Source organism: Prionailurus bengalensis, chromosome C2 (assembly GCF_016509475.1).
Source record: "Prionailurus bengalensis isolate Pbe53 chromosome C2, Fcat_Pben_1.1_paternal_pri, whole genome shotgun sequence".
Lineage (NCBI taxonomy): Eukaryota > Metazoa > Chordata > Mammalia > Carnivora > Felidae > Prionailurus > Prionailurus bengalensis.
Genome location: NC_057350.1, coordinates 35,275,299 through 35,286,583, shown reverse-complemented (window position 1 = coordinate 35,286,583; position 11,285 = coordinate 35,275,299). Strand labels below are relative to the sequence as shown.

Below are 11,285 nucleotides of genomic sequence, written 5' to 3'. Positions count from 1 at the left end.
TCCTGCCCATCCTTTTGCAATCCATCTCTTTGTAAAGGCACCCTCATGAAACTATTCTAATTATTATTGAATGTGTCCTAAGCTTCCTCTTGGGACCTTGAATATGATAGCCACCAATATACTATTATGACCCTGTCCTTCTCTCCAAGGTCACAACTTGTATATATGATTTTCTAATGAATTTATATAACCTGTGTACTCCACGGGAACTTCAAATTCAACATGCCCAAATTGAATCTATTATCTTCTTTCTCCCCAAAGCCACATTCCTGGAAGTTAATTTGACTCTCCCATTCTCACTATATATATGTATTAATTTAATCATTAAATCATACTGAAATGGCTTTCAATCTGTCCTACTTCATCTTTACCACCTCTCTCTTAGGTTAGGTATTATTGAATTTATCATTCAAACTGTGAAAATAACCTTTTAAGTTTCCTGTCTCCTGGCTCACTACTAGTGAATTCCTCTTCTACACTAGTAGTGTGAACTATCCTATCTTGAATAGCTGACATAGAAACTTTTCTAAGATATTTTCTCATCTACATAATAAAACCCCCAGGATCATATAACTTATGACTCATCTTATGATACAGTTGCCCTGCAGTCTCATACCCATCCATCGAGCCCTTCCCCTTCTTAACTTCTGGAAATGCCAAATTCACATCCTCTGAATACATCATATTACTTTGTTTCTCTATTCTCTTGCACATGTTGTTTGCACATGTTAGACTCATTAGATGAATATCTCATCATATTTCATTTATTCGTATATAAGCTCCATCTCTGTGAAGCCTTACTGATCTCAAATAAGCTTCACTACTCATTCCCTTGTACTATATATGTAGGCAGTAATAAATATGATAATATAATTTAGTTACTTATATTTTTTATATGTTGCTAAACTTGAACTCGTCAAGGGTGTGGACCATTTTTATTTTTTTATTATTTTTTAAGCATTACATTTATTTACTTATTTTGAGAGAGAGAGAGAGAGAGAGAGTACAAGTGGGGGAGGGCAGAGACAGAGGGAGAGAGAGAATCCCAAGCAGGCTCTGAACTGTTAGTGCAGAGCCTGATGAGGGGCTCAAAGCCATGAACTGTGAGATCATTACCTGAGCTGAAATCAAGAGTCAGATGCTTAACCAACTGAGCCACCTGGGTGCCCCAAGGATGCAGACCATTTTTAAAAAGCACTTCGCATTTCATGGAACTGAAATCACCTTATCAGAAATTATTGGTCCATCAGATTGTTTACTCTTTCCACGTAGAGAAAGTATTATTTAAAAATAAAAAATTTACATTTCATTTAATAAGTTATATTCTGGCAGGTTTTGTTATATTGACTGCCTAGGAGTCCCACTGTAAGAAGCAACAACCTCCTGTTTTCCTCTCTGCCATCTGCTTGACAGCTGCAAAGGATCAACGATGCTTGAATGCATCTCCATCCATGTTGGCCAGGCTGGTGTCCATACTGACAATGCCGTCTGGGAGCGCTATTGCTTGGAACACCAGTAGTCCTATCCACCCCCATAGTCAAATGCCAAATGACAAAACCACTGGGGGAGGAAATGACTCCTTCAACACTTTCCTCAGTGAAATGGATGCTGGTAAGCATGTGCCCAGGGCAGTGTTTGTAGACTTGGAACCCATGGTCATTAATGGACTTCTCACCTGGCACCTACTGCCAGCTTTTCAACCCTGAGAAGCTCATCACAGACAAGGAAGATGCTGCCAATAACTATGCCCAAGGGCACTACACCATTGGCAAGGAGATAATTAACCTTGTCTTGGACTGAATTAGGAAACTGGTTGACCAGTGTACAGGTCTTTAGGGCTTCTTGGTTTTCCACAGCTTTGGAGGGGAAATTGGTTCCAGGTTCACCTACCTGCTGATGGAACATCTCTATGTCAATTATGGCAAGAAGTCCAGGATTGAGTTCTCCATTTACCCATCCCCCCACGTTTCCACAGCTGTAGTTGAACCCTAAAACTCCATCCTCACTACCCATACCACCCTGGAGCACTCTGTGCTAATGAGGCAATCTATACATGTCATACAAATCTTGATATTGAACACCCAACCTAAACTAACCTGAATAGGTTAACAGGTCAAATTATGTTCTCCATAACTTTTTCCCTCAAATTTGATGGAGCCCTGAATGTTGATCTGACAGAATTCCAGACCAATCTGATATCCTATCCCCATGTCCAATTCCCTCTGGCCACACATGATCCTGTCACCTCTGCTGATAAAACCTACCATGAACAACTTTCTGTAGCAAAGATCACTAATGCATGATTTGAGCCAGCCAACCAGATGATGAAATGTGACCCTTGCCATGGTAAATACATGGCTTGCTGCCTGCTGTTCTGTGGTGACATGATTCCAAAAGATGTCAGTGATGCCATTGCCACCATCAAGACCAACTGTATAATCTAGTATATGGATTGGTGCTCCACTGGCTTCAAAGTTGGTATTAATTACCAGCCTCCCACTGTGGTACCTGGTGGAGAACTGGCCGAAGTACAGCAAACTGTACATGCTGAGTAACACCACAGCCATTGCTGAGTCCTGGGTTCACCTGGACCACAAGTTTGATGTGATGTATGACAAGTATGCCTTTGTTTACTGGTATATAGGCAAGGGCATGGAGGATGGAGAGTTTTCTGAGGCCCATGATAACATGGCTGCTCTTGAGAATTATGAGAAGGTCGGTATGGCTTCTGTTAAAGAAGAGGGTGAAGAAGGAGAGAAATACTGAAGTTAAAAATGTCCCAAAAGTGCTGCTTTTGCAGGGAAGTTTATTGTTTTAAACATTGAAAAGTTGTGTTCTAATCAGTTAATTTGTATGTAGCAGTATATACTCTCATATACAATTACTGACCAATGCTTGAAAATACAATGCTTTTTTTCACACCCAAGCTGTCCGTTTCTCTGATGGGTTTGAATAAAGTATTCCTTGTCATTTTTAATTTTTTTAAAGTTTATTTAGCTTGAGACAGAGAACAAGAGGGCTATGGGCAGAGAGAGATAGGAGACAGAGAATCCCAAGCAGGCTCTACACTGTCAGCACAGAGCCTGATGTGGGACTTTAACTCGGGAACTGTGAGATCATGACCTGAGCTGAAACCAAGAGTCTGATGCTTAACCAACTGAGCCACCCAGGTACCTTATGTATTCCCTTGTCTTAAATGAAAAATATAATAATAATAATAATAATAATAAAACAATTAATCAATTATATTTTGGGGTATTGTCTTTAAACACATCTCCCATGTAATTGTAACCAAAATATCAATCTTATATTTCTGTTGGAAAAGACAATGTTTTGGCCACATGCCAGAGGAAAAAAATCAGTATTGTAGGCATGATGATTTCTTTAAATCATTTTTGTCTCTCTTTTCTGGCCTGTTTCTTATAACTTTACTATGAAATGTTGCATGTGAATTTAATCATAATTCACTTTCCTAGGTATATCATAATTAAAGAGTTAAAGTTCCATATATTAAAGTTCTTACTTAAATTAGAACCAAAATTAGTGTTATTTAGGTATATGTTTTGTTTATTTGCTTTTAGTTAATACGTTAAGCTTAATTTCCATTCATTTTTGGCTCTCAAGAAATGAAAGCATTTGTGGTTTTAAAGTATGTCTGAATTTCATAAATCTTGCAAACTTTATTATTTTTTCCCAGAGATATGCTGCTAATCAAGATATTAAACATAATTGATTCAAATTGGTATTTGGTCTTCACCATTAAAGTACAAACAGAAGATAATTTGTGAATAGTAAGTCTACATTACATAGATTAATATAATTGTTTGCAACTAAAATACAATACTTTTCTATAATGCTGCTAATAACTTTAATTAGAATATAATCCTGTGTAATGTAGATATTTACAACTCCTTTAAAATTATCCTTTATTAATTTCATAGAATAAATATTTCAATGTCTCTAAACTTGACTCTAAATTTGAAGTTTAGGAATCCATTTACAAGTTTTCTTCAGAGGAGATTCATGATTCCTCATGACAAGTATTTAATTATAAATCATCAACTGAAAAAAACCATAAAACTTTAAGGAAGTCTTATACAAAGCTATTCTGTTATCATAAAACCTTAATTAATAACTGCATAAAGTTATAAATATAGAAAAATTTAAAATTAATCAAGCAAATGTTGAAGAAAGAGCATTAGATTTTTTATTTCATTTTTCAAACAAAGCAGCAAAAGTCTTGGCTGGGAATTATATAGTGAAAAGCACCATCAAACAAGCAAATTAAAAATTGGTAGAAGCTCTTTCAAGGTTATATCTTAATATCCTTGAAAAGAGACACTTGAAAATTGCCAGAGCTTCTGAAATCAAGTCTGTGTAACCCACTGAACAGATAGATGAAAACATATGCACAGAAAGTATTTTAAAACATTATATCAAAATAAATGTATATATTATGGAATTGGATTCAACATTTTCATGGTTTAAATATAATAATAATAAAACAAGAGACTTCAAAAAAATTGGACACCCTGAATCAAGTCTCCTGAGGCAGGATACAGTGGTTTAGAAAGAGAGCCCTGTAGTCATACTCCTGAGTCCCCAGTTCCATCACCTACTAACTCATTAATTGTGATCCTCATGTTCCTTTTCTCATGCAACAAGACTCATGAAATCTCCAAGAGTTATTTTGCCAATAAACTGAGGCAGTGAATGTAAAGCATAGAGCAAAGTCAATTGCAAACATTCATACATGTTTGTTACTAGGTGGCATTGGAAGAGGTATTGGTGGTGTTCCCTTCCCTAGGGACAGATGTTTTCCTGTGCCCTTAGGAGTCTTTTGGTTTGAAAAGTTTAAGAGGCATTGAAATACGGAAGCATTATATATCTCTCAAACTAGTTTATTCACTTTCCCGTGGTCATGTGTCACATTTTCACCTCTGATAACCATCACTTAGGCATTTCCCGTCATCTCAGTTTTTGAAACCTTACACCCCTTATAGTTATGTTCTCTTTTTTTCTTGGCTTCTTCTCTGAATATTCTAGGTAAAAGTAACTTCTTCTTCTTCTACTGCAGGCATTATGTTTCATGTACATTTTTTTGAGTGCGTATGATTATCTAGAGATATATACTGTCTTGTTTTCTGCTGACAAACAGCCTAATTAAGTGAATATTATTATTAGTCCCATCTTTCACATGAAGAAACTGAAGTTTATATAGATTATATTTATTGATCAAATCACCAGTGAGGAAACAGCTAAAAAGTGGCTGAGACAGATCCACCAGCCTCCCGTGTCCACTTTCCGAAATGGCTTTTCCCAACTGCCTTAGTCTCAGATATGCCACTAATAGACCATCTTGGGTTGCCACTATTTGTATCCATTGCTTATTTCCCTTACTAAATTATGAGCTCTTAGAATTTCACAATTCTTCCACCGGTTGTTATCTAAAACAAAAAAGTCAACCAGAAACCAGAAGAAAGGGGGGGAAATTGCTTTTCATCTGACCTTGCTGAACTCAAGAAATACTAAAATTCTCATGGGAAATGTACATGGAAAGATTTCAAAACTATAAAGATTCAGAGAATAGTCTTAACTTGCAGAGGCTATGCCAAAGAAATCTGAATCTTTGGCATGTCACTATTAATGACACATGTCAACTTTCATAGGGTCATGAGATAAATAGTAACCTGAACCACTTTCTTCCAAAGCTTTTGTTTCCTCTGAAGGCTGACATGGTGTCATATGAAGTCACAGGTCCCATTACACCGGCTGCAATCAATACTGCAATTAAAGAAGACTAGCACCTGAAGGAATTGATCAAATAGATCCAAACCTATTTTCTCCACTTTATATGAATTAAAAAAAATAAAATAAGAAATTAAATATATTGCATGCACACACACAAGAAACTGACAGTTCCTGAGAGGAATAGGCCATGAGGATACAAATCAAAGAATAACAAGGTTTTATACACATTTCAAATGTTTAAGCAGCCTTTTGCAGGAATAAAAAAAAATAATAAACATTATTCCTAGCCAACAATGTCTACTTCTTTTACATTTTACACATTCAGTAGTTCAACACAGAACTGACATAATGCTTCTCACTTTTACATTTTTGTCAATAAGATATCAATGGCAAGCTAACATAATGGGTAAGATCAGCATTTCTAGCTGCATAAAAGGAGATCTTTAATTTGCCTGTAAAAATTCAATAACAACTCATTAGATGTAACTATGACTTATTACTGTGTTTCTTCAAAGATAATGTCTCAATATTTTGTCTTACGAAATAAAGCAAATGATTTCATGTAATCTTAGATTTGAAGTATGTCTTAAATATCGTAGAAAGTGCTTGAGTGGCTAGAGTAAAGGATTCCCAGAATTTGAAGACAAAGTCAAATAAAGGTTACCCACTGAAACTGAAAGTTGTAAAGATCATAACATTTTAATATTAGATTTAATTATGTTGAACACACACCATGTTACTTACAAGTGTCTTCATATTTGTTGTCCTCATTAATGAATTCAATCTTTATTGAGTGGGATATCTTCATTGTAAGTGATAGAAACAACTCATGCTTCCTTAAGGAAAAAAAGAGAGAGAGAAAGAGAGAGAGAGAGAGAGAGAGAGAACTATACTATGATGAAATGGAGAGAAGCAGTCATATGGAACCTATATTGACTAGAACTGAGATATGTAAACTATTAGGAATTTTTATTTTTATCAATGATGCTTCTCTTTGCCTAGCTGCATTCTTCTTCTTTCTGGTTCTTTATCCATATAGAATATTACGGACAGATTACAGCTCCTGATTTTACCTGTGAAATGTTGTCTGTAAGCAGAAGTCACTTGCTTTCTTATTCCAATTCCAAAATACCCAAAACAAAATCTATTTGGCATCAATTGTGCCATGTCCAATTCAATCCAATCATCAATGCCTGAGAGGCAACATCATGTGCCATTATATGGCTACCATGAGTTACTTGTGGCATAGGGGCAAGAGTATTATAAACTTGGAAGATAACCCAAACTACGTTAATGGATGTGGCCATCTATGGTAGTAACCTATCCAAACATCCAAAGCAATCTATGCAATCCAATCAAAGAGACCAAACACACTTAAGTTTCCTGGAAAACTATAATCAACTCAGCTCTTTTACATTGTGTCTGAGGTTTTATCCCTATTTCAAAACAGAAAAGCCACAGCCTATATGGAAATTAATAATAGGCTATATATTAAAATTAGTCCAGCTAACCAGCTTTGTCTCAGAGAGAATGGCTATCATGAATACTCAAGTATCTAAACAGGTTTGTTCTATAGTATAATGTGGATAATTCTCCTGAATCTAAACCAACCTGGATGAAATATTTGAGACCACCCCAATGCCTGTCCTCTTCTTTCATGAACACCCACAGTAATATTACTTACAAGTTCAATTTCTTTGGTTTATATAAGCTTTATATAAGAAAACATTCACCTGGGGGCGCCTGGGTGGCGCAGTCGGTTAAGCATCCGACTTCAGCCAGGTCACGATCTTGCGGTCCGTGAGTTCGAGCCCCGCGTCAGGCTCTGGGCTGATGGCTCAGAGCCTGGAGCCTGTTTCCGATTCTGTGTCTCCCTCTCTCTCTGCCCCTTCCCCGTTCATGCTCTGTCTCTCTCTGTCCCAAAAATAAATAAACATTGAAAAAAAATTAAAAAAAGAAAAGAAAAGAAAAGAAAACATTCACCTGGATCATAGACACAAGATGTCTCATCACTAGCAAAATATAATCTCCATTCTGAAAAAAATCTCCATCTAATTTACAAATGAATAATAGCTAGTATATCATGAGCCAGTATTTTAAAAACTGATCTTTCTGGAATGAACCAGGACCTAAATCATTGATCTTTATATGTTAAAAGAATATATTCAATCACAGAAAAAGGAAAACACATTCTCAAGATCAAAGAACTGCTTCTTATTTAGCTAATCCAGTTAGATCATAATGACTTAACATTTACTGAAGTTGGAAAAATTACTATTATAATAACAAGCTCTCCAAAACACCCTAGATTTTAATAGTTAGTTTAATATTATTTGAGATCACATATTTTGACAGGTGGCTGAGTCTAATATTTATTGACAAGATAACTGAGTGATAATTCTTGTAGCAAGGAACTCATACAAATAAAGTACCAAGTATGTATTATAATGAAAGCTCTATGGGATTAAAAATGACTAACTCAAAATTGCACCACACCTACCTGAAATGTTAATAAATTGCTTTTGAAAAAACAATTATTTTCCAACTATACAAGTGTATGTACATTATATGGAATTTACTTTTGAGCAGCTGAAGAAGAAAAATGTAAGTTGTGATTGAAATGGTAGTTCTAATTTATTCTCTTCAATAATGCTGAGATTTGATTTCAGAATGATTAATGGTGATTATAAGCAATTAATTTAAAAGGTCATCAGGTGAAAAGTCCAATTGAGAAACTTCAGAATTCTTTAAATTAGTGGTTTCCAATTGTCATTTAGTTGCAGAACACTTCTTAAAGTATATGTAAAATTAATATAATCAGAGTATGTATTTTCTGCTAACAGGAATGGGTGAGAAGCATAGGACTACTTTATCAAACCCTTCCTTTTCTGTGCTTAATAACTTTCATGTACCTCCTTAAAACTCTGAAGCCCTGTGGAATAGTTCACAAACCACTGTTTAAATTAGTATTTCTTACTATGGCTTCCATTATTTTTCACCACAAATTCCAAACACATCAATACCAAAGAAATATCAGTTGCATCCTACTCTCTGGAGCACTTTGTTCCTAAACTGCATTTTGATTTGTGATAATTTAGTTTCCTCAGCTGGGATGATTTATAACTCTCCAATAAGTGCCATGTTTTTGTGTGCTTTCCAACATCATGAGCAGTCCAGTCTAGGCTAAAACTTATTTTTCTTCATTTGGAACTAGAAGAGTGTCCACATAGGTTGAGGAAGATAATGGTGACTTACCAGAATGTCTGTTTATTGTTTCTTTTTCCTGGAATACTTTTTTAGCTTTTCAGGATATCCCATAAAACATCTCTGTTTGATCCCTTCAGTTTTTTACAACCAAATGATATGTGAGGTCACAACGTTACAACAATCTCTTCAGCATTAGAGCTGTGTTGTGCTCTTTCTTATTCTCTGCTGGATAATTAACATTAGCAAACAAGACGGCAATGACACATTTTGTTATAGTTACTGACTTACCTAAATTCCTATTAATAATACTCATAAATATTCCCACAGCATTCCGTTATGATTATCATGTTTATTTACTGATTACCATTGATAATGTGCGGAATTTGACTGCATTATCCTCCACAGGAAATGTGCAGGTAAAGATACATATGCTAGGAGAGGAAAAAACACGAAGAGGAGCAGGAGCGGAAGGTGCTATTTAGAGTGTGTTTTATTTATTTTAAAAAGTATTATTATAGAAGAAAAAGACAAGCCACAGACTGAAAAATAAATTGCAGAAGACACATCTGATGAAGGATTGTTATGTAAAATATGCAAAGAACTCTTAAAATCCAATAATAAGAAATTTTTTTTTAATCTGACTAAAGATGGGCCTAAGAGGGACACATGGATGGCTGAGTTGGTTGAGCATCTGACTTCAGCTCAGGTTCATGAGTTCAAGCCCCACATCGGTCTCACAGCTGTCAGCACAGAGCCTGCTTTGGATCCTCTGTCCCTTTCTCTCTCTGCCACTCCCTCACTTGTGCTCTTTCAAAAATAGATGAACATTAAACAAATGGGCCAAAGAATTTCACAGACATCTCATTAAAGAAGTTATACAGATGGCAAATAAACATATGAAAAAATGTTGCACATCATATGGCATCAGGGAAATGAAACTTAAAATAATAAGATACCATTACAAATTCATTACAATGGCCAAAATCCAGAATACTGACAAGATTTAATGCTGACAAAGATGCAGAGCAATAGGAACTCTCATTCTTTGCTAGTGGGAATGTGAAATGGTACAGCCATTTTGGAAGGTAGTTTGGCAGTTTCTTACAAAATTAAATATATTCTTACTATGATCCAGCAATCACACTCCTTGGTATTTACCCAACTGAGTTGAAAAGTTATTTCACACAAAAGCCTGCGCACAGATGTTTATAGCAGCTTTATTCATTATTGCCAAATCTTGGAAGCAACCAAGATGTCCTTCAGTAGGCAAATGGATAAATAAACTATATCCAGACAACAGAATATTATATAGCATTAAAAAAAATAAAGGAGCTATGAAGCCATTAAAAACATAAAAGAAACTTAAATGCATGTTGCTAAGTGAAAGAAGACAATCTGAAAAGGCTATATTCTATGTGACTCCAACTATGTGACATTCTGGAAAAGGAAAAGTAGGGAGATAGTAAAAAGATAAATGATTGCCAGAGGTTGGGGTGTGGGAAGGCTGACCAAGCAGAACACAGCAAATTTTTTTTAGGGCAGTGAAACTATTCTGTATGATACTACGATGGTGGATATATGTCACTATACATTTGTCAAAAATCATGGAATGTAAGAAGACTAGAATGAACCCCGATATAAGCGATGGACTTTGGATGAGATTATACGCAATGAATTGAAAAGGTTATCAGGTGAAAAGTCCAATTGAGGAACTTTAGAATTCTTTAAATTAGTGGTTTCCAACTGTCATTTAGTTGCAGAACATTTTTTAAAGTATATGTAAAATTAATACAATCAGAGTATGTATGTTCTGCTAACAGGAATGGATGAGAAGCATAGGACTGCCTAGAATGAGAAGCACGTGTCCCACTCTGGTGAGGGATGTCAGTAGTGGGGGAGTTGTGTGTGTGTGGGGACAGGACTATATAAGAACCCTGTGTAGTTTTCTTCTCAACTTTGCAGTGAACCTAAAACTGCTCTAAAAAATAAAGCTTACTATCATGTAAACTTATTTGTCCTACATACCTCACAAATTGGTTGTATGAGGCAGAGTCTAATGAATTTGAAGACACGACATAAATAACTCCACACTAGTCTTCTTCAAGTTTAAGCTTTGTGTTCTAGATTTCCTTGATACTCCAAACTGTACACATTCAAAACTTATCTTCTCGTATTTCCTTCAAACTTTTTCTTTCACCTGCTTTATCTAGCAGAGTTTACAGTGCTACCATCAACTCAAAAGCCAAGAAAGAGAACCATTTTTTTTTAATTTTTCTTTAACGTTTATTTATTTTTGAGACAGAGAGAGACAGAGCATGAACGGGGGA

The 11,285-nt window shown here is 35.5% G+C and overlaps 1 pseudogene; it reads left to right on the top strand.

Moving 5' to 3' along the window:
• The first annotated feature begins 1,255 nt into the window (after positions 1-1,255).
• Positions 1,256-2,988, top strand: LOC122491311 (annotated as a pseudogene).
• Positions 2,989-11,285: the final 8,297 nt, after the last annotated feature.